The 23,120-nt window shown below is 40.0% G+C and overlaps 1 protein-coding gene and 1 non-coding gene across 4 annotated transcripts in view; one reads left to right on the top strand and one right to left on the bottom strand.

The window, feature by feature from the left end:
* Positions 1-411: 411 nt before the first annotated feature.
* On the bottom strand, positions 412-518 carry LOC112132125 (U6 spliceosomal RNA). The gene has a single exon (XR_002913940.1). It is a non-coding gene; the product is annotated as a U6 spliceosomal RNA (small nuclear RNA).
* Positions 519-5,641: 5,123 nt separating this feature from the next.
* ARHGEF33 (Rho guanine nucleotide exchange factor 33) overlaps positions 5,642-23,120 on the top strand; it is an 86,856-nt gene continuing 69,377 nt past the window's right edge. For 2 of the 3 annotated variants that reach the window (XM_024242797.2, XM_063713455.1), the window contains exons 1-2: positions 5,642-5,842; positions 11,631-11,703. The gene's annotated coding sequence lies outside the window, so the exon portion shown is untranslated. Of the gene's footprint in view, positions 5,843-11,630; positions 11,704-14,311; positions 14,390-23,120 lie in introns of all 3 variants that reach the window. The other variant, XM_063713454.1, reaches the window with a different exon arrangement.

Raw genomic sequence — 23,120 nt, 5'->3', positions numbered from 1 at the left:
AATATTTATTTGAGATCTTGATAGCAATTCTTTTTTTTTTTTTTTTTGAGATAGAGGAGTCTCACTCTGTTGCCCAGGCTGGAGTACAGTGGCATGATCTTGGCTCACTGCAACCTCTGCTTTATGGGTTCAAGCAATTCTTGTGCCTTGGCCACCCGAGTAGCCAGGATTACAGGTGTGCTCCACCACCCCTGGCTAATTTTTTGGTATTTTCAGTAGAGACAGGGTTTCACCATGTTGGCCAGGCTGGTCTTGAACTCCTGGCCTGCCTGGCCTCCCAAAGTGCTGGGATTACAGGCATGAGCCACCGCACCCGGCTTCAGTTCTTTTGGATAAACACCCAGAAGTAGGATTGCTGACTCATATAGTAGTTTTTTTGTTGTTATTTATTTATTTATTTATTATTATTATTTTAATGTGGACCACTTCACAAATTTGCATGTCATCTTTGCACACAGGCCATGCTAATCTTCTCTGTATCATTCCAATTTTAGTATGTGTTCTGCCAAAGCAAGTACAGTAGTTATATTTTTAATCTCTTGAGGAATCTCCATAGCATTTACCATAACAGCTGCACCATTTTGCATTCCCAGCAACAGTGGGCAAGTGTATGGTAATCCAGTTCTTCCCACTTTCTTTCTGTGCCCTTGCTGAAAATAACAGAGTACCTTGACTGCTCTGTGACCCAGCCGGCTACAGGTTTTTCTCAGCAGGCTTGAACACAAACTGGGCCTTGAACATTCCCAAGCACTGAAAAAGGTATTTGGGTTGTTGCTCAAAACACTGAAACTGGCCCCCAGCTCTGAGCCAAATTCCTCAAACTGTCATAGAAACTCCAGACTCTGATCCCCTTGCTGCAGACATACCTGGGTAGAACATTCCTTTTCTCTCTCAGCGATTGCTGCAGCACTCTGTAAGGAAGTTTCCCTAATAAATTCTTTGGACTGATCACCCTAGAGCTTCGAGTTTTTTTCTTTGGTTTCCAGCCAGCCCTATCTCAGGACAGTTGGAGACTCCCTTGTGGGAAGTCCCCCTGCCACTGCTTTTGGGGTGATTCCAGCCGAGGATTTGAGGGTTTAGAGAGACAAAACAGCAAGGGTTCAATTTCTCCACCTCCTTATCATTTGTTTTTTGTTTTTGATGATAGCCATCCTGTCTGGTATAAGGTGGTATCTCATTGTGGTTTTCATTTCTATTTCTCTGATGATTAGTGACATTGAGCATTTTTCCAAATACCTATTGACCATTTATATGTCTTCTTTGGAAAAATGTCTATTCAGTTCCTAATCCATTTTTAAATCAGGTTATTAATTTTTTCTACCATTGAGTTGTAAGAATTCCTTATATATTTTACAGATTAAATCCTGATCTGATATATGATTTGCAGATATTTTCACCCATTCTGTAGGTTGTTACCTTTTCACTCTGTTGATTGTTTCCTTTGCTGTGCAGAAAATTTTGGTTTGATGTAGTCCCACTTGTTTATTTTTTGTTTTGTTGCCTGTGCTTTTGGTGTCATTATCCATGAAATCATTGCCAAGATCCACGTCATGAAGATTTTCCCCTGTTTCCAACAACACATGGAAAGGGTCATATACCATGACCAAGTGAGATTTATCCCTGGGATGCAAGGATAGTTCAACATACGAAAATCAACTAATGTGATATTCCACATTAACAGAATAAAGGACTAAAATCACATAATCAGCTCAACAGATGCAGAAAAAGCATTTAACAAAATTGAGCACCTGTTCATTATTTTAAAAAAACCTCTTAACAAATTAGGAACAGAAGGAAATTACCTCAACAAAACAGAGGTCATATATAAAAAGCCCACAGCTAACATCATACTCAACAGTGAAAAATTGAAAAGCTTTTACTCTTAAGATTGGGAACAAGGCAAGGATTCTAACTCTTGTCACTTCTATCTTTAAAAAAGTATACATTAAAGGAGACTATCAAGAAAATGAAAATACCGTCCTCACAATGGGATAAAATACTTGCAAATCATATCTGATTGTCAGAAATTTGCTTAATATAGTCGCTGCCTCAGCATCCATTTTTAGGCCTGACATAAGTTGTCTGACGTCCAGTCATATCCCATTACTCTTGGCCTAGTTAAAACTTTCCTTCCCCTTGTAGTTGTTTGCAATACAGCCCACTTGTTCCTTACCCTGCTGACCCAAAACCCTACATATCCCACAGGTGCTGACCATGATAAAACCTAAAGGTCAAAATAAGTCTTGCAAAAATAAGTTCCCCGTTTCCACGTGTTTTCTTTAAACTAGCCAATCCACAACCCCAGAGGGAAAGCCTAAGTGATAACATCCATGGACCTTAATAAAGTTCCTCTCTCTCACCCCCACGCCACTGGTTGAGCTCACTGCTACCTCCAGATTTCCAGAAACCATAGCAATAAAAATTATGACACTGATAAAAAGTCTAGTTTCCAAAATTTATAAAGAACTTTTACAACCCAACAATTAAAAAAACCTCAATTTTAAAAATGGGCAAAGAGGCGGGGGGCAGTGGCTCACACCTGTAATCCCAGCACTTTAGGAGGCTGAGGCAGGCGGATCACCTGAGATCAGGAATTCAAGACCAGCCTGGCCAACATGGTGAAACCCCATCTCTACCAAAAATACAAAAAATAGCTGGGCATGATGGCAGCCACCTGTAATCCCAGCGGCTCAGGAGGCTGAGGCAAGAGAATCACTTAAACATGGTAGGCAGAGGTTGCAGTGAGCTGAGATCATGCCATTGCACTCCAGCCTGGGTGACAGAGCGAGACTCCCATCTCAAAAAAAAAAAAAAGGGCAAATAATTTGAACAGATGTTTCTCTGAAGGAGATATACAAATGGCCAATAAGTAAACAAAAAGATGCTTAACATCCTTGCTCTTCAGGGAAATGCACCTTAAACCCACAAACCCACCGTGAGATACCACTTCACACCAACTGGGATAGCTATTTTTATTTTATTATTATTATTTTATTTTAAGTTCTGGGGTACATGTGCAGGATGTGTAGGTTTATTACATAGGTAAATGTGTGCCATGGTGGTTTGCTGCACTTATCAACCCATCACCTAGTTATTAAGCCCAGCAAGCATTAGCTATTTTTCCTGATGCTCTCTCTTCCCCACTCCCGCAACATGTGTGTTGTTCTCCCTGTGTCCATGTGTTCTCATTGTTCAGCTCCCACTTATAAGTGAGAACATGCATTGTTTGGTGGGATGGCTATATTAAAAAGAAAAAAAAAAACCAGACAATACAAAGATTGGCAATGATGTGGGGAAATTGGAGCCCTCACACATTTCTGATGGGGATATAACATGGTGCAGCTGCTGTGGAATACAGTTCCTCAAAATATTAGACATAGAGTTACTACATGACTCAGCAGTTCCTAGGTATGTACGCAAGGGAATTGACTTGCACACGAATGTTCATAGCAACATTATTCATTGCTATAGTCTGAATGTGTTCCTCCAAACTTCATGTTTAAACCTAATTTCCTCACGCCTGTAATCCCAGTACTTTGGAAGGCCAAGGTAGGTGCATCATTTAAGGTCGGGAGTTTGAGACCAGCCTGGCCAACATGGTGAAACCTCCTCTCCACTAAAAATACAAAAATTAGCCAGGTGTGGTGGTGTGTGCCTGTAATCCCAGCTACTCGGGAGGCTGAGGCACAAGAATTGCTTGAAACTGAGAGGTGGAGTCTGCAGTGAGCCAAGATGGCACCACTGCACTCCAGCAGGGGAAACAGAGTGAGACTCTGTCTAAAAACAACAACAACAACAAAAACCTAATCTCTACTGTGGTAGTATTAAGAGCTGAGGCCTTTAGGAGGTGATTATGTTATAAGGACAGAGCCCTCATGGATGGGATTAGTGCTCTTATAAAAGACATGTTAAGGAGATTGCTTGCTGCTTCTGTCACAAGAGAATGCTGCAAGAAGGTGCCATCTTTGAAGAAGAGAGCAAGTCCTTACCAGACACTAAATCTTCTAGTGCCTTGATCTTGGACTTAACAGCCTCCAGAACTGTGAGCAATACATTTCTGTTGTTTACAAATTACCCTGTCTAAGATATTTTCTTATAGCAGTTCAAATGGACTAAGACATTTATAATAGCCCCAACTGGAAACAATCCAAATGTCCATCAACTAATGAATGTATAAACAAAATGTCCACATAATGGAATGTTATTCAGCCATAAAAAAATGAAGTACTGATACTAAAACATGCATGAACTTCAAAAACATTGTACTGGCCAGGCAGGGTGGCTCATCCTGTAATCCCAGCACTTTGGGATGCCAAGGTGTGTGGATCACTTGAGTCCAGGAGTTTGAGACCAGCCTGGGCAGCATGGCAAAATCCCACCTCTACAAAAAATACAAAAATTAGCCAGATGTGGTGGCACATGCCTGTAGTCCCAGCTACTTGGGAGGACTGCTTGAGCCCAGGAGGCAGAGGTTGCAGTGAACCAAGATCGTGCCACTGCACTCCAGGATGGGTGACAGAGCCCAACCTCATCTCAAAAACAACAAACAAACAAACAAACATTGTACTAAGTAAAAGGAACCAGTCACAAAAGACCACATATGATTCCATTTATGTGAAATGCTCTGAATAGGCAAATCCTTAGGGACAGAAAATAGATTAGTGGTTGCCAGGGGAGGAAGGAATTGGGAGGCATGAGGTTTCTAGAATTAGACAGTGGTGATGGTTGCACAGTCTTGAAAATGTACTAAAAACCACTGAGTTGTTCACTTAACAGGGACAAATGTTATGTATGATAAGTAAATTATGTCTCAATTTCTTAAAAAGTACATCTGTGTGTTGTCATATATTCTATGTCCAGAAAACTTCTTTACTTTTTACATAAAATAATTTTAAAATTACCAGAGCAGTATATGTCAACTACATTTAAAAAATTACAATAAAGACCTGAATGTTTTTGCTGAAACTCTCTGTTCTAAAACTGACAAAAAATAGTGTATGCAATAGATAACTTCTTTGTCATATTTCTCTATTCAAAATCTTGTGAATATTTGTATTTCTCAATATGTTATTGCCAAAAGATGTATATTTTTATTTTTTGCTGTACTGGCACAAATTTGGGTTACAATGTCCTCTAAAATGTTAAAATAAAAATGGCATTTTTGTTAGTTTCTCATAATAATAGCTTTATGGCTAATTTCAAAAGACCCTATTTGTAAGTTTTCAAAGATACATTTTAAGAATTGGACATTTTTGTATATGTTGCTTAACATTAGCTGGCATGGCTTTAGAATTAAATATTATTATTATATGGAAATTTATGAAGAGACAAATACTGAACAAGTTAAGATAAGGTGAGAAGATGTTTTCAGGGACCAGGACATATAATTTAAATTCAAAAACTTCTGGAAAATATAGAAAAGTATCTGCTTTGCTGCAAAATAAATTTTCCCTAATTTTTTTCAATTTATTTAAGGCAGCAAGATATATATTTTACTTTTAAAATATTTAACTTGTATTGCTATGTTAATAACTTTTCAAAGTACAACTTTTCAATTTTCTAATATACCAAAGATATTCCTCCTAAATGGGTTTCTTCCTTTTACTCATTGAAACTAAATGCAGTTCAGTTATTTGATTAGTTGATGCTAGAATTTGACCTGGAGCTTATATAATTAGAAGAGACGCTAGTTTTCCTCATTTAAAAGCCTGGTTAGCATACTACGGTCTCGTTTCAGGGGAAGTCAAGCCTCTCTACTGCTTCTTTTTATAACCTTTAAGTTAATTCAGAGCCCAGATAAGCCTTGATCTGAGGATGATATAACCGCCACAAGCAACATGGGGTAAGTATGCGCTTTTATATGCTTTAAGGGGCACTGAAAGGGGAAACAATTTTATAAGAGATGAAAACCCATCAATCCTTACCACATGGTGTACTAATTTAAATCCAATATATGCTAACATTTATTTAAGGTAGCCATTCAAAGAAATAACTTTTATTTAAAAGTTATAGCAATTTGTAAAACATTCATTTATTTCCTTGCTTAATTTTTATATTATGTCTTAACTGCGCTTTGCAGGTTATCAATAAACTGGAGACTGAAGTTGTTCTGCATATTAATAAATATAGTTGAAGATGAGTTAAATTTTGAGAGCAGTCTTAAAGAAAGGATGCTAGGCAGCATAAATCTGACATGGACATGCCTCTTTGGGATTAAGAATAATTAAAGAATGAAAAAGATTAGGGATGGAGGGAGATTGGTTTATTCCTTTCTAACACAGAAAAAGAATAGGGGAATCTTCAGCATTCACTCCTCTATGTACAGAACAAAAAACACATCCTGATTGAAAATGTGTACTGATTAATTACATGGGGGCTTTATTGGTGAAACCTAATTCTAAACACTTCATGGGGCTTTGGTGTGTAATGAGAAGAACTGAGTTTCACTTAAACACTGTCTTAAGTGAGAATAGCATTCTATTATAATTTAGTATTGGAATTATGTGAGTTTTTATATGTTGAAATAGTATTCTGAATATGTAGAAATCTCTCTTTATATCACCCTTTTATATTTTTAATAGCCCCTTTTAATCATATTGCTGTAAATGGAATAACTTTCATTGAAGGCTACTTCTGAAGGATTCAACATAATGATCAGAAATTTATCCTAGAGAAAAAAGTTTTTGATGCATATTTATTCTAAACATTTTTCACAAACTTAATTAATTAATGTCTACATTTTTCATAACCATGGGCTCTGAAAATGCAATCTAAACTCATTTGAAAACTCAGAGGCTTTTGAAAAAAGATGACCATACTATTGGTTTTTTTTTTTCTTTTTTCTTTTCTTTTTTTAGACAAGGTCTCACTTTGTCACCTGGGCTCAAACAATCCTCCCACCTCAGCCCCCGCAGGTAGCTGAGACCACAGGAGCACACCATCACACCTGGCTAATTTTTGTATTTTTTGTAGAGATGGGGTTTCGTCATGTTGCTCAGGTTGGTCTTGAACTCCTGATCTCAAGCAGTCCTCCCACTTCAGGCTCCCAAAGTGCTGGGATTACAGGTGTGAGCCACCGTGCTCGGCCTTATTGTTAACTTTTTCTTAATTCCCTTTATTTACCTTCCCTTTTCTCTGTGTATAAGGGTGTACTTCAACATAGCAGGCCAGTAATAAACTAAGAAATGTGGATACAAAGATCAACTGATCTTCCTCCTTCCCTTCCTCTCTCCTTTCCTCCCTTCCTCTCTCCCTCTTCCTTCCTTTCTTTTTCTTTAATGACAGCAGTTCTTAACCTTTTTGGTGTCAAGAATTGCTTTTAGAATCTTCAGAAACCAGTCCACCATTTCTGCAAAAAAGAAAAAAAAAAAAAGTACAATCACACAAAATTTTGCATACAATTTCAGGAGATTTACAGGTGACCTGAAACCCTATTCCTGGGACCACAGGTTAAGACCCTTAGACTTTGCTTTTAGGACTGGAGTATGATTTATTCAATATTTCTCTTTGTTTGGATTTTTATAAATGTAAGAATCTTTAAGTTCATAATTCTTGCTAATCTTCTCAAGGACAGTGTGGAAGATTCCCCACCCCCCCCCACACACAATTTACATGAGTGTGAAACATAGTTTAACCAACATGCATCACATTACTGCTGCTGGGCCCCAAGGACTTGACTAATCACTTGTGCCTTTCGAGAGTGCCAGGAATCACCTTGGGAGTCGTGGAAGGAAAAAACCCTCATTATGTTATTTGTAAAGCACTTTGAATGCCCCAAATAAGATGAACGAAACAAATCATAAATGCTAATATTACAGAGAGCACTCTTCTGATTGGTATGTTCATGATTATTTTGTTGTCTGTTCATACCTTTACTGACAAAATGACAGGGTAGTAAGTATTAACATCTGTTTGAGTCTTCCTAAAATAATCAGAAAAATAAAGAAAAAGTGGCAGCTAATCGGATTCTCAAATTTATCCATTTGAGGAAATCTCTAGAATTTATTTCCTGAGAATGAGGGAGTAGCTGTTTTGGATTTGTCTTTGGGGCCTACTTATCTCAAATGATTTGAGAATATAATTCCCTTATATGGGCCAATGCCAGCCCTTTCCACCTTTCCCCAGGCTATGCTGGCATGGTTTTAGCAAGCAATGAAGAAGCAAATACTGGAAAATTCTTACACTCTCTAAAAAATCTCCTCCTGGTAAATTTTCATTGGGTTTCTTATGGAGTGTGTGAGTAGGGTGGGGTGGGTAGAGATGATGCCTAAAGGTGGGTGAACAGATAACTGGGGAAAAGTGGAAAAACCTAACTGACATCTGCTAAGTACCGTAACACGCGGGCAAAGGATGAACAATGGGAAAGAAAGGATGGTTGTATTTCTTTTTTGAGATATTTTTAAATGTGCTTTCCCCATCTCCTAGCAGAGTTAGTCAGTGCACCCCCAAATGACAAAAACAAAAGTTAAGGCTCTGCTAAAATTGTAGAACCAACAAGTTCATTATTATAGCATATTCAGCCTCCTTTTAGTCTCCTGGTTCAAATAAGTTAGAGTAATTTTAAGAATTATCTTATGACATATTTCCTCCTTCTCAATCTGAGAGTGACTATCCAACTCTTTTTCTTGGGTGAAGCATACATTGGGCTCATGGAGCAACCTTTGAAATGTCACTTCTATCTGTGCCCTCCTTTCCTTTCTAAGAGTCACTTCCCTAATTCAGGTCATCATTATCTTTTACTTGGGTTATTAAAGGTGCCTGCTCACTGGCCTCTTTGCAGCTGCTCTTTCCTCTACAGTGCCACAAAGTCATCTTCTTACCAGAGATATGTAATCTTGTTATACCTCTGCTTAAACATTTTCAATGACTCATTCTCTCTACTGCAGAGCAAGCTCCAAAGAAGAGATTTAAGTCCCTCTATCTGCCCCCAATCTACCTGTCTAGCCTCACCTTCTACTCTACCTTCTTTGCTCCCTAGGGTTCCTAAATCCACCTAGGCCTTGTGCTTTGTTCCTCTGGTAATCCTTTTTTTTTTTTTTTTTGAGACAAGGTCTCACCCTGTTGCCAGGCTGGAGTGCAGTGGCACAGTCTTGGCTCACTGCAACCTCTGCCTCCTGGGTTCAAGCAATTCTCCTGCCTCAGCCTCCTGAGTAGCTGGGATTACAGGCACCCACTACCATGGGCTAATTTTTGTATTTTTAGTAGAGACAGCGTTTCACTATGTTGGCCAGGCTGGTCTCGAACTCCTGAGCTCAAGTGATCTACCTGCCTCAGCCTCCCAAAATGCTGGGATTACAGGTGTGAGCCACTGTGCCTGGCCCCTCTGGTGATCCCCTTTTGACCATTTCTACATATCGTGCAAAACCCGGCTCAAATCCTATCTTCTTAATGAAGCTTTCTCTAATCCCCACAAGGGAATTCATCTTTTCTCTGAAAATTTTAGGCACTTTACACTTTTCTTTTTCATTTGTCATAATCCATTATATGTTACAGTTATTTGTGTGTCTCATCTTCCCTTCTAGACTGGAAGCAGAAACAATGGCATCCTTGCATTTCTCCCAGCACCTGGTACAATGCCTTTTATATGGTATATGCTTATTAAATACTTGTTGAATGCTCGTGAACTCTGTTTAAACCCCTAAAAACTTAATTTTAGCCAAACTTTCTTTCTTTTTTTCCCAATTGAGTTGCCTCATTTTCCAGGTTTCTATCTGAAGAGCTCAAATGAGTGAGTAGTATCTAAAATGTAGGCAATTCAAGGGAGACAGGTCACAAACAAGGGCTGGAGTGAAGACTTCTAAAGTCTGAAGACTGAAGACTGTTGTTAATAAGCAGAAAGCACACGTAGGCTCCAAGGAAATATGAGAAAACTTTCCAGAATTAAAAATCGTTCTTGCCAGGCTGGCTCACTCTTGTGATCCCAACACTTTAGGAGGCCGAGACACTGGGATCGCTTCAGCCCAGGAATTCGAGACCAGCTTGGGCAAAGTGGCAAAACCCCATCTCTACCAAAACAAAAAACTAAAAACAAAAAAACAAAAAAATTAGCCAGGCATGGTGGCATGCACCTGTAGTTCCAGCTACTCAGAGGCTGAGGCAGGAGGATTGCTTGATCCCGAGAGGTCGAGGCTGCAGTGAGCCACCATCATACCACTGCACTCCAGCCTGGGCTTCAGAGAGAAAACCTGCCTTTAAAAAAAAAAAAAAAAAAAAAGTTGCTTTTGGGCTCTGGATAGCTTCCTAGAACGCCAGAATATCAGTAAGGATTCGGTTAATCTGTATATTCTGGGGGGGGAAAAAAAGAAGAATAGAGGCTTAAACAAGCTAGAAGTGTATTTCTGTCTTACATTAAAAACAAACAAACAAACAAGCCCACAAAGGTAGGCAGTCCAGTGCTGTTAAATGAGTTCCTTGATGAGAGGCACCCAGGTTCCTCTCATCTTGCTCTTCTGCCATCCTTAGTATATCACCTCCTGGTCCAAGACGGTTGCTAGGTCTCCACCTATCTCACTGCTGTTCAGCCAGCAGGAACGAGGAAGGGGGAAAAAAGGTGTGTTCTTTTAGGAGACTTCCCAGTGGTCACTCAATGTTTCTACTTGTATTGCATGGGTAGAAATCTAGTCTCATGGTTACACTTAGCTGTGAGGAAGAGGGGAATACAGTCTTTTAACTGGGTTTCCAAAAAAAGAGGAGAATGAATACTGGGTGGCAACTAGCAGTGTCTGTCAGAGCCAGTATCAGGCCTTACATGGCCTCTTATATTCCTTTAGACAAAGTACAGCATTATATACAAAAGTAATCTTTTAAGAAAAAAAAAATCAGTAAAATTAGAGGAAAAAAAGAGCAAGCCAAGCTGGGAATAAACGGATTCACCCAGAATAAAGGCCTCTTGATAAAATGACAAAAGGTGACCAAGTAAGGCTTTGCCCCTCCCTGCATTCTATGTCCCAGTCTCCCTCCCTCCAGGCTTCATGTCCCTGAATCTTCACATCCACACTGTGAGGCGAGTATTACTATTACCAAGCCAATCATATAGGTCAGGAAACCGAAGTCCAGGAAGATTGAGTGAATTGGCCAAACTGCCTGTACTGCAGCAAAAATTATATAAATCACAGAATGTTTTCTAAATAGATTTGTTCTTAATTTTGAGTATAGAGCACTTCCATTGGCCCCTAAAGAAAAACCTATTACAAACACATTTCACTTGTCACTTGAAGTAGGTGATTTAATGTGGAATATTAGAAAAGACTCTAGATTTGTGGCTTTCAATATTTTACGGTCATATCAACTGCTTTGAACTCTTCTGATTCAGCAAAGACCCCTAAGCCGTGTTGGAGTTCTCCAGCTATGTTTTTAAATACATAGAAATTTATTTTTATTAGTCCCCCAAACATATGAATACTGAGGTGATTGTACTTGCTCAATACCAAGTGACTTAAAAATTAAAAGACTAAAAGAAACAAAGACTTTTACTTTTTTACTTTATATGTTTTCTACCTAATAGAAATCTTTAACAACAGTGAATTGCATATATAATAAGAACTTTTAATTACAAAATTATAGGAAAAAGTGATGGTATAAAATGCAAGGTAGCTATCATTATCAATGGCGTTTTGTTTTTTTTTTTACAGAACTTCTAGAGAAAACAAGAAGAAGACTTCAAAAAACATGCTGTGATGTCTCCCAGTGGAGACAGGGCACGAGGTGAGTGAAAATTGCAAAGAACTGTTTTCTAATAAGAACACAGGCAAACTGAGAGCTTAGCTTAAACCAGTGATCATTATTGAAGCAGAAGTATTATAAATTTCTTTGTAGAATTTTATAAACCTTCTTGGTTTGATAACCACCAAATAAACAAGTTGTGAGATTACTTAATTAGCTAGCAGTAAGGGCAAATAGCCAACTTCTAAACCAGCTATGTTACATCAGACTTGATTGCATATATGAATGCTAACAGCATTGAGACAAGAATGAACTATGTTTTTTCTTTTGTTTGTTTGTTTTGTTTTGTTTTTTTGAGACAGAGTCTCGCTCTGTCGCCCAGGAGTGCAGTGGTGTGATCTCAGGTCACTGCAACCTCTGCCTTCCAGGTTCAAGCAATCCTCCTGCCTCAGCCTCCTGAGTAGCTGGGATTATGGGCTCATGCCACCATGCCCAGCTAATTTTTGTATTTTTATAGAGACAGGGTTTCACCATGTTGGCCAGGCTGGTCTTGAATTCCTGACCTCAAGTGATCTGCCTGCCTTGGCCTCCGAAAGTGCTGGGATTACAGGTGTGAGCCACTGCGCTCAGCCATACTATGTTTTAATTAAGTTCTGTTTTGGATGTCTTTGATGATTATGAAAAACAGACAACATTTACTTTCCATTGAAGTGATGTATTCTGAGTTCCTACTTCATGCTGGGCTTTGTCACTTAATAACCATGTGGGCTAGGTAACTATTATGCCCACTTGACACTTGAGGGAGCATAGGCTTAGGAAGATTCACTTTCCCAGGTCACGAAACGAAATAAGTAGCAGAGCTGGAATTGGAAGCTAGATGTCTGACACACTTAAGAAAAAAGTCTCATAATTTAAAACATTATTTTTAAATTTCAAAACCCAAAAGTGCTCATTGTAAAATAAAATACAGATGTGATCATGACGGAAGAGTTTAAGTAAGATTTAAAAGCCCGTCCTACCCCTAACCCCCTTCCTCTTTCCAAGCATAACCACTGTTAGTAGTTTGGTATAAATCCTCCCATATCTTTCTTTTTGCCCAGCGTACTTTTCTTTTTTTCTTTTTTTGAGACTGAGTCTCGCTCTGTCACCCAGGCTGGAGTGCAGTGGCATGATCTTGGCTCACTGCAACCTCTGCCTCCCAGGTTCAAGTGATTCTTCTGCCTCAGCCTCCCGAGTAGCTGGGACTACAGGCACACACCACCACACCCAGCTAATTTTTGTATTTGCAGTAGAGATGGGGTTTCATCATATTGGTCAGGCTGGTCTCGAACTCCTGACCCAGGGGTCCACCCGCCTCGGCCTCCCAAAGTGCTGGGATTACAGGCGTGAGCCACCATACCCAGCCAACCCAGTGTACTTTTCATAGTGCTCTCGGCAAAAGAAAGATATGGAAGGATTTTCACAGTATCACACTTGAATGTATGAAAAATATCCATACTTTTCACAGTATCACACTTTCTATCTACTTAAATAAAAAAATAGAGGAAGTTGAATTTACTATATATCTTTACTAGAATAAGCAGCTACCTCTAAACAATAACTGAAATGCTCATTCAGCTAACATTAGGCATCTATCTGTAGAGACTCAAAGAACTCTAGAACTCACTCTCTGTTTCCCAGGGACTCATAATCTAGTGCAGTGGTTTCTAAGTTTATTTTTGAGAGAGTAATTATAGACTCCTTTGAGAAACTGATGTGAGCTCTGAACTCTTTCCCAAAAAGAAAATGAACCTATAAAATTTTGCCTATAATTTAGAGGATTCATGGAAACCTTGGGAGTATGGACCCCTGATCTTGTAGAAGTGAGACTTTTAAATTTATAGTTTGATAGAAATACTGTAATGGAAGTGTAGACAAGACGCTATACCATAGCACAGAAAAACAGGGCTTAACTCTCCTGGGTCATATCAAGAAAGCCAGGGAAGAATGACATTTGCACAAAATATTGAAGGACGCTAGGAGTTTGACAGCTATCCTGGTGCAGGGGAAGGATGTCCACAGAGGGAACAGCCCCAGGGGCTAGAATGGATGGGGAACCAAGACTGTCTTCATGACAGAAGCCCAGTGTGTGCATAGGAGCGACTAAAGATGAGTCTGCAGAGCTGGGCAGAAGCCAGCGCACAAAGGAGTTGGTCCGTTGAGTTAGGACATTTGAACTTCAGGAGTCACGAACGATTTTGATCAAGACTTTCATTGGAAGGCAGAAAGTCTATATTAATTAGTGCATGGCTAAATAAATCATCATGAGAATAATCATTTGGATGATGGAATAAGGTATAAAAAGTAGATGAGACCACTTGATTCTGATTTTGGAGGGGATCATTGACTAAACGATATATTATTTAAAAAGATATATTGCTAAAATCAAATGGAATTGATTGGAAAGCCATTGCTTTTACAAAGGAAGTTGGGAGAATAAAGTTCTGAAACTGTATGAGATAAAAGGGGTGTATGTCAAACACAACATTTGGGCAGCACATTGACTGCTTGGCTGCAGTAAGTCCCATGCACAGGCAAGCTAGTGTCAGTCACTCAAGGTGGATCGCTCACTCCTGATTCAGCCACTGTCATGCCCTCTGCTGTCTTCCAGGCGCTCCAGATGGGCCATGTGACTTCCCATTGACCCTTCCACCTACAACGAGCAGGAAAGAGAAAGAGGGTACAGTGGGTCAGGTTTTTAACATCTCTATATTAAGCATGTATTGCTTTTATAATTGAGATTTTAAAGCAATGTAGTATAAAGCAAGGCTTGTAGATAACATCATAGCTGATTCATTTCTATTTGGCTGTACTTAACCTAATATACTTAAAAAAGGAAAATATTAGTTTTATGTCCTGCTTCTTGGCACTGGTTTCATAAAGTCTCAAGGATATTTCACTTGATAAATACTTAATATTTATTATTCATTTAAATTTTTTACTTATCAGATACTGTAAAGACTTGGAAGAGTAAACTGTGCATGTATTGCATATGCTATTTTATGTGTATAATGTATCTTATAAAACATTTTTGAAATACAAAGAATCATTTGGTCTTTGCCAAAGGGTAGTGCTCTGAAAGATTCTCAGACATGTTTAAATAGTGAGCTTTGTTAAGCCAAAATTTACAATTTAGGTGAAATAGCATTGATTTTTCCAGTTTGCCTTTTCTAACTCATTAATTTTTTTTTAAAAAAGAATGGTCTTCTTGCTATTAATACAAGTAAATAAAGTTCTGTGGGTTTTTTTAGGGAAAGAAAGAATTGATTATAAACACCTCCTGAAATTAAATTCAACTCAAACTTGTGTTGAGTGCTCACTGCGAATAGTTTCCATGTCAGAGGGATGTGAACAAGTGATTTAAACGTAGTTATCTTTAAAAGTCCAGCTAATTTTGCACTCTCCTCCATAAAATATCTGATCATTAAAAAATATTTGATAATTTTTTTAATTGCTGAAAATTAAGTGAAATTGCTAGTATAAAGAGTAAAATTGCTACTATAAGGAGATATGCCATGTTTATCCTGAGGCTTCAAGTCCAGCACTCTAGTATCATAAGATATTATGCTCAGAGAAATAAGCCAGCACCAAGCAGCAAATACTACATGAGCTCACTTATATGTGGAATCTAAATAGTCAAACTCATGGAAGTCAAGAGTAGAATGGTGGTTTCCAGAGGCTGGGGGTGGATGGGTGAGGGGGTGGAACGGAGACACATTGGTCAAAGGGTACACATTTCAGTAAGACAGGAGGAATACATTTTTGAGATCTATTGCATAACAGGCTGACTTTAGTTAATATACTGTATATTTCAAAATTGCTAAGGGAATAAATTTGAAATGTTCTCACCACAACAATGACAAGTATATAAGGTGACAGGTAGGCTAATTAGCTTGATTTACTTATTCTATGTTGTATACATATATCATAACATTGCACTGCACTTTCTAAATATATACAATTATAATTTGTGAATTAAAAAAAAGAAATTAAAAAAAGAATCATTACCTGCCAGGTACAGTGGATATGAATATGAAATGGTCAGCTGGGCACGGTGGGTCATGACTGTAATCCTAGCACTTTGGAAGGCTGGTTGGGGAGGACTGCTTGAGGGCAAGGAGTTCAAGACCAGCCTGGGCAAGAAAGCAAGACCTCACTTCTACAAAAAATAATTTAAAATTAGTCTGGTGTGGTGGCATGCACCTGTAGTCCCAGCTACTTGGGAGGCTGAGGTAGGAAGGTTGCTTGAGCCCTGGATATCGAGGCTGCAGTGAGCTAGGATTATACCACCGCATTCGCTCCAGCTTGGGCAACAGAAAAAGACCCCATCTCTAAAAATAAATAAGTAAATACATAGAGACTAGTGCTTATAATTCCTGGCAGGAAGAAATACCAATAATGCAGTTTGAGAATGTAGTAGAAGAGGGATTGACTAATTATGACTTAGAGGATAGGGGCAAGCTTCATAGAGAAAGAGGTGCTTGAATTGAGCCCTGAAGATGAGAAGTATTTCATTAGATAAAGGAAGATATTTGAGGGATAGAAGATGGGAGGAAAAAAAAAAAAAAGAAGATGGGAGGAACAAAGGCACAGAGGCATGAAAGTGTTTGGTGAAAGGCATGAACTGTGATCATCTACACATGTATATCACATATACTAACTACTATAAAGTTTTATTCGAATTACTCTGAAATAGAGGAACAAACCAAGTAAATTCAGCTAGTCCAGTCACTAGCTGTTACAAGTAGCAAAATCATATCAACCAATGTCTAATTGGCTACAGGGACACACCAGGAGCTCCTCCCAGACAACCTTTCCAGATTCTGATTAGAGGAGCAGTCCCATAGGATATGGGGAGGTGTGATTTGCAGAGCCGACGAGGTGGAGTTAGTGAGATGGGATTTCTGAGATTTAAGATTAAGGTCCCACAGACAGAGCTGAATCAAGATACCTGAGGCAGATTAAAAGTCTAGCACTTGCTTGAATGGATTTTCTTTCAATATCTCACACTTGAATGAAGACAGGGTGATCTCTTCCTGGAGGAAGGGTGGAAGAGGAGGCTCCCGAGAGCAGTACTCAGCTTCCTGTCCAGGATCAATAACAGTTCAGCTCTGGCCTCACACTGGCTACACCACTCAGCAAAATGAAAATCCCACAAGAAAACCAGACTCAGCCTTCTTTGAAGGCTGAAGGCTTTTTAGTGACCATGTGTTGCTACTCAAGCCTGCATTTAGGATACCCCACTCTCACCCCAAACACACACACATACCTGCCCTCAAGGGGCTTATCGAAGCATTTCTTTCTTTTTATTTATTTTTCTTACTTTTTGTGATCAGTAAAACTGCCAGAAGGAAGCATTCTTTCAATCACACAAGAGACTTTCCTTAAGAGAAATCCTGATAAATCTAGTTTTCTCCCTCTCACATTTCCGGGGATATTTTAGCACCTCTGATAAATTGGTGCCAGGGCAGCTCCTTCATGCCGCTCTAACCCCAACTTTAGGCCCATAGTTGCCAAGCAGCTGGTTGCTGGTGGCCTCCATTCCTACCCACTGCTGGGCTGAGGCTGTGCTGTGGATGGGAGCGCTCCGTTCTGACGGCTGCAGCAGTAACCAGCTCCCGGGTGGGGCTCACTTCTGAGCTCGGTACTTCAGACCTTGGAAGCTAAAACATCCCTATCCTGGAAGACCTTTACATCTGGACTCCTCAGGAGACTTCTGCATTTGCTTCTTCTCTTATCTCTACTGATCTCAGGCTAGAGCTGAGCTTCCAGCTTTGTACTAGGACCAAACTGCAAAGCATAGCAATAATCACCACTGGAGTCTTGCGGTCATTCCAGAGACTGAGCCAGCAGACTCAGAGAGGGTAAATAATTTTCCCAAGGTCAACCAGCTATTTAAATCGTGGACTTGGGATTTGAATTCACATCTTCCAGACTTCAAACTCAAATTCTCCATTTCTACTCTCTATTAACAACTAGCATGAGGCCGGGCACGGTGGCTCACGCCTGTAATCCCAGAACTTTGGGAGGCTGAGACCAGCGGATCACAGGGTCAGGAGATCGAGACCATCCCGGCTAACACGGTGAAACCCCGTCTCTACTAAAAATACAAAAAATTAGCCGAGCATGTTGGCGGGCGCCTGTAGTCCCAGCTACTTGGGAGGCTGAGGCAGGAGAATGGCGTGAACCCGGGAGGTAGAGCTTGCAGTGAGCCGAGATCGCGCCACTGCACTCCAGCTTGGGTGACAGAGCAGCCTGGGTGACAGAGCGAGACTCCGTCTCAAGAAAAACAAACAAACAAACAAACAAACAAACAAAAAACAACTAGCATCGTTCTCGGTGTTGCTCTCAACTGACTGAAGTATTAGCTGAGAACAGATTAAAGTGTGTTTTTAAAAATCTCTCAAGATTCAAAGGAATAGAGTCACAATGTTGGCCACAGGCAGTGAGGTTGATATATTTGGGCAAGGCATCTGACCTGACAGCCATTTTATACCACTTACTTCTGAGGCCTGCCTCACTGAGATTAAAGACGTGTTATCCAATTCCATAATCACCATATGTATATAAGAAATTGGGACTCTGTAGTGAATCATTTTATTTTTTCTGTCAAAACAGGAGCTTATGACTTAGCCAAGTCACTTATCCTCTCTGGACCTCATTTTCCGTATTTGTAAAGTGACAGGGCTTGGCTGGCTGATCACTGTATAATCTTTCTGTTTGATTTTCTTTACCACTCTATACTGATTCCTTAGCTAAATATTGCAAGTAGTTATGGTGGGTGCAGTTTTGTTTCGTTTGGTCCTTCCGAACTATGAGATTGGCTTATTCATTTATTCGGCACCTATTTATTCAAGGCCTATTCTGTGCTGGACACTGGTTTAGGTCTTGGGGAATACAGAGTGAACAAAAATGTCCAAGTCCTCATGAGGTGGCACTGATAAGCCAAGATGGTCAATGAGCAAAGAAATATATAACATTATCATTTGATTGGTAAATGTTGTGGAGAAAAATAAAGTGGTGAAAGGGAGATAGGGTATAGAGGCCAGGACTCCTCTCTTATATGTATGGGTCAAAGAAGGCCTTTCTAATAAAGTGACATTCAAGCAGAGACCTTAGATCTTTTTTATCGTTGATGTAGGGTAGTAGGATATTGTAAATTTGAGAAGATTCTGAAGTTGCCAAGAGATAGGAAAGAAATAGGCCGTGGTGGAGATAAATCACAGCTTGAGGTTCAACCTAGCTCTTCTTCCTCATATCCCTTATAGCCCAGGATTTCCACAAATGAGCTTCTCTGGGCTTCTGTGATTCCAAACAGTCTTTTAACATTTTAATGACTTCTCAAGTGTGTTGCATCTATTTATTTATTTAATTTTTACCAATGGGCAATTAACAGTACATTAAAAACCTATGATAACTGAATTTACAGGATTTTAAGAAGCAGGGATCTGTTTTGCATGTGAATTTTACATCCAGATTTATACCACACGCTAAAGGAAGAACCTAAGCTAAAAAATGTATAGGAAGAAGTTAAAGATGCAAGGACTAGGCTGGAAATACTATTTTCAAAGGGATGGATTTTTTTTTTTTTTTGGATTTATTCTGCATCTACTGGCTCATTCAAAACCCGTCACATAATTTATTTTGGAGACAGGAGCATCCAGGAGCAGATGAATGGCAGACACTAGGGGCCAAAGGCAAGCCCTCCAGGTGTTAAGAGGAAAGAAGTGGGCAAACACCAGGCAGTAAGGATTCTAAAGTGCATTCCAAAGTGGGTGAAGGAAGAAAAGGATTGCGTTTGCTTCTAAATTTTAAACACTAGAATCTAATATATATAACAAGGACTAAGCTATTGCAGATCATCCTATTTTATGACCCTGTAACTCTGCAAATGCCCTTTAGGGCCTAGATAGAACGCTAAATCCCTTTGTTCTACTCACCCAGTCTGGATTTTCTTCTACCAATTATTTCTCCTTTAATCTCTACATCCATGATTTTTAGATGCGAGAACACCTCATCAATTAATTATCAATAATTCATTAATTGAGGGGGATTATCTGCTAGATAGTTACCACTGCCAGTGTTTAGGACAGTTTAGTGTCTTTGTCAACAAACCTTTACTGAACTTCTACTCTATGTTAGAATATATCCTATGTACCAGGGATAATAAGAGGTGGAAAAAATAGCCTCTTTTCTCAAAGAAGTTTACAATTAACTTAGAAAATGAGATTATTTACATAAAATGAATAACAGTAGAAGAATTTGTTTTGATTCCTATTGAGTTTTACAGTTATTCCAAGAAAGGAAGGTTAATTTCCTATTGGATTGAAAGGGGAAAGTTCTAGAGAGGAAATGGGCCTGCATTAGACTTTGGAGAATGAGTAAGGATTTGTCCATTGGAGTGGGGTGAGCAGGGCAGACCAGGCAGCAGGGAGAAGGAGAGACAAAGTAGGAATGCAAGTGGCAAACAAGGCTGAGGCAGCTGGCAGACCTCCTACATATCAGAAATGAGTCTGGAGGGGCGGGCCAGGGACATTGTGGAGGACCTTGAGATCTCGATTTTATTTTATGAAGATGAAGAAAGAGGCCAGGTGCAGTGGCTCACTCCTGTAATCCCAGCCCTTTGGGTGGCCGAGGCAGGCAGATCACCTGAGGTCAGGAGTTCGAGACCAGGCTGGGCAACATGGCAAAATCCCATCCCTACTAAAAATACAAAAATTAGCCAGGCGTAGTGGTGGGTGCCTGTAATCCCAGCTACTCCTGAGGCTGAGGCAGGGAGAACTGCTTGAACCTGGGAGGCGGAGGTGGGCAGTGAGCTGAGATTGCACCACTGCACTCCAGCCAGGGAGACAGAGCGAGACTCTGTATCAAAAAAAAAAAAAAAAAAAAAAGAAAGAAAGAAAGAAAGAAAGAAAAAGAAGAAAAAGAAAAGAAAATGCCTATTGCAGTTTTTGAGCAGGAACAAAAGATCATTTAAGTGACATTTAAAGGAAAACAATCTACTAGCAGTGAAGAGGATGGATGAACTAACTAGGATGCTCCTAGAGATGTTTAGACACGAAGTAGTCAGGGCTGATCCAAAGAGGCGACAATGAAAAGCAAAGGAGAAAATGAAAGACACCTTACCAAGGAAGACTCATAAGGATTTCACAACTGGTGAATTTTAGGATAAGAGGCGATCATTCCGTCTTGAGAGTGGGTCAGTGGTGGTGCTAGTGGCAGAACTAGGGGAACCTGAAGGCGGAGCCTGGAGAGGTTAAAGATACCAATGTGATTTCAACAGACTGAGATTCAGGTGACCATGGAACAGCCCAGTGACAATATTCATTGGAAAGAAATGTAAGGGTGACCAAGGATATTCATTTAGCCAAAAAAAAAAAAGCCAGTTTTGTTCCCTTTCCTTAAAGACCTGAATACTAAAACATAGGTAAAACTGCATAGTGAAAATACTAGGGATTGAGAAATGATGAACTGTTTAGCGTAATTTCAGTTTAGGGTAAGGTGATGATTTGTTTGGATTAAACAAAAGAACAGTTACAGAAGGCTTTGGGAGCTGGAGAACTGGGGAAGGGAGGCCATTGGTTGTGACATCACCGTGTTACCACACTGCTGAGTGATATTTGGAATTACCCTGTTAAATTTTAGCCTCAGCATTTTAGAGCTACCAGGACTTTGAAACCCTCCTTATACTACAGATGAGGAAATGGAAGCCCAGAGGGTGCCTGGCTTTCTTAAGGCCCCACAGTAAGAAGTCAGGGTCAGATCTCAGTCTAGTATTCTTCTATTCCCAGACTGTATGGGCCAGCAGGTGCCCTGCCTTCCCGACTCTTTGAGGAACCCTTTTATTTAGTTCTACAGCGGGAAGCCTGATGAAAATGTTCATAGATTGCATTATCAAAAATCAAAATGGAAGACCCTCTGAAGAGCATTAAAGGCAGGAAATAGTGTGGGGCAGCATGTGTGTCCTGTTAGATCAACTTGTCTTCAGGTGAAGGAATCATTTTCCAGTGGCATCAGAACAAGATGAAATGAGCATAATCTGCACAGGGACTGATTGCCTTACAGCATGCTTAAGCAGCCCTAGAATAGACTTCAAGTGAGGTTGTTCAGTGTCTTTCCTCACATACTTTAAAAAATGCTGAAGAAGCCAGGTGTGGTGGCTCATGCCTGTAATCCCAACACTTTGGGAGGACCAGGTGGGCAAATCACTTGCGCCCAGGAGTTCGAGATCAGGGCAACATGACCTGGGAAACATGGTGAAACTCCATGTCTACAAAAAAATACCTAGGAGGCGGAGGTTACAATGAGCCAAGATTGTGCCACTGTACTCCAGCCTGGGTGACAGAGCAAGATTCTGTCTCAAAAAAAAAAAAAAAAAAAAAAAAGAAAGAAAAAAATTCTGAAGAACAGGATTGCTATCTAACTATCTGGGACAAAGGAGAAGTATGTAATTCAGTTTGGAGGTAGGGGGATGGAACACTTTTCTTCTTTTTTTATTCACTTATTCCTGTCCCAACTTGTTCCAAACAAGGAAATTGAAATAATGCAACAATAGATTGAGGAATCAAAAAATAGCTTCTTAGCAAAACCAGCCCCAGCGTGTTCTGGTCTACTTATGGAATGTCTCTAGCCCTTTTCTCATTGTTCCAAACTTTTCAGATGTGGTAAAAATGTACTAATTGGTGGGGTTCAGTATGCCTTAGCTCTAGGGAGGGCATGTATGAGGTAAGCTGAAATTATAAAAGAAATAATCAAACTAATGATGAATTTACACTTTTCATTGATCAACAAAAATTTTGACTCTTTCCCATATCTAGACTTCTGCTGCTGGACTTTGTGATAATAATCGGTTATAAGATGAGACTTGGCTGGGTGCAGTGGCTCATGCCTGTAGTAATCCCAGGACTTTGGGAGGCCAGGGCAGGAGGCTCGCTCGAGCATAGGAGCTTGAGACAAGCCTGGGCAACATGGTGAAACCCCATCTCTACAAAAAAAAAAAAAAAAAAAAAAAAATGGTCTGGGTCTAGTGGCAGCTACTCAGGCAGCTGAGGTGGGAAGATTGCTTGAGCCTGGGAGGTCAAGGCTGCAGTGAGCCATGATTGCACCACTGCCTGGGTGACAGAATGAGACCCCCTGTCTCAAAAAAAGATGATCCTTGGTTTAGGTGAGGAGAGATGACAGATGACAGTTGAGGAGAATGGCCAAAGCAGGCTTCATGAAGGGTATAAGACATGAGGTGCCCTTTGAGGGTTGAGCAAGACTTGGTTGACAGAGAGCAGAGGGTTGTAGACCGAGATCCCCAGGTAGGAATGCATAACCTGTGAGTGGACTAGTTCTGTAGGGGAAAGTGCTGTGGTTTTAGTACCCAGGGACCATCGCTGACCCCTGTCGAGTATGCACAGGCTGTGGGCTATTTTTCG

The sequence above is a fragment of the Pongo abelii genome, chromosome 12 (genome assembly GCF_028885655.2).
Source record: "Pongo abelii isolate AG06213 chromosome 12, NHGRI_mPonAbe1-v2.0_pri, whole genome shotgun sequence".
Taxonomy (NCBI): Eukaryota; Metazoa; Chordata; class Mammalia; order Primates; family Hominidae; genus Pongo; species Pongo abelii.
This window is presented reverse-complemented; position numbering and strand designations above follow the sequence as displayed.